Raw genomic sequence first — 1,188 nt, 5'->3', positions numbered from 1 at the left:
CTCATCCAAATATTGTTCTATGTTGCAGTAAGAGATGCTACTCTTAATAATAATGCATGTTTAATAATTATAGACTAATAGTGTTCCAGAAAAGATAGGATGTATTTTATTCTGGCTATAAGTGAAATGATGTCTTATTTTTATAAGTAATTAAGGTTAGAAAATCTTCCCTGATGAAAGCACAATGGAGCACAAATTGAGGATGGTTTATGCGCTTGAGAAAGCAATATGTCTTAAAATATACTGAAAATAATTTTAATTGATATAATCACTTTAGTCTTTTTTTCAAAGATATGAAAAAGATTTGCTATAGGCTACATCCAGCACTTCACTTATTTTTGTGAAGCCATGATTTTTTTTAACAAATGTTGGGATATCTTTAAATAATTATATAAGAAATTTTCATGATATTATAGAATTTACATTGTGTCCCACAAATGCTATGTTGCTTTAGAACATGACCCTGGAAGGAAAAATCATTTTCTAAGGTGCTTTATTTGAAAAGCAAAGATAGAATTCTCAATTAATGGAAGAACATTAAATAATGCAGAAATATCTAACCTTTCCATACACATACTAAAACTTTTCCATGATTCTGATATTGGTGTAATTATTATAGTAGGACAAGTAATGAAAAAAGTGCATGTTTGCATAAACATACTAAATAGATTAATAATTAATAATTATTTATACATCAGGATTAATTACATATTACATAATATATCATATATAGATATAGATATGTATTCTTAGTTACTTTTTGATATCAGGACAAAATACCTGAAGCCCACAAGTTAAGTGAAGAAAGGTTTCTTTCAGCTCACTTTTTACAGAGATTTCAGTCCTTAGTCAGCGTCTCCAATATAGGGAATGTGGCAGAGGAACATCACGGAGAGGAAACAGTCCATGGCATGGCAGGCAGGAAGAAGCGTGGCTTTTTCTTCCTTTTCCTTTTTATTCCACCCATGGGTACAAGCCTGTGGGTCAATGTGCCCATAGCCAGGGCGCGTCTTCTCTGCTCAGTAATTCCATCATTCACAGGAAGACAACTGCTAACCCCTACTAGGCCATCATGGTATCACACACCATGATCCAGCAGCCTCCCCACACCTCTGCCTACGAGCACAGGAGGTGTTGTCAGGGCAGCTAAGCAAGAATACACCAAGACCCAGGTGTAGTTTTTCCATT

Source organism: Octodon degus, unplaced genomic scaffold (assembly GCF_000260255.1).
Source record: "Octodon degus isolate 3935 unplaced genomic scaffold, OctDeg1.0 scaffold00118, whole genome shotgun sequence".
In the NCBI taxonomy this organism is placed as follows: Eukaryota; Metazoa; Chordata; class Mammalia; order Rodentia; family Octodontidae; genus Octodon; species Octodon degus.
Note: the sequence above shows the minus strand (reverse complement) of the source record.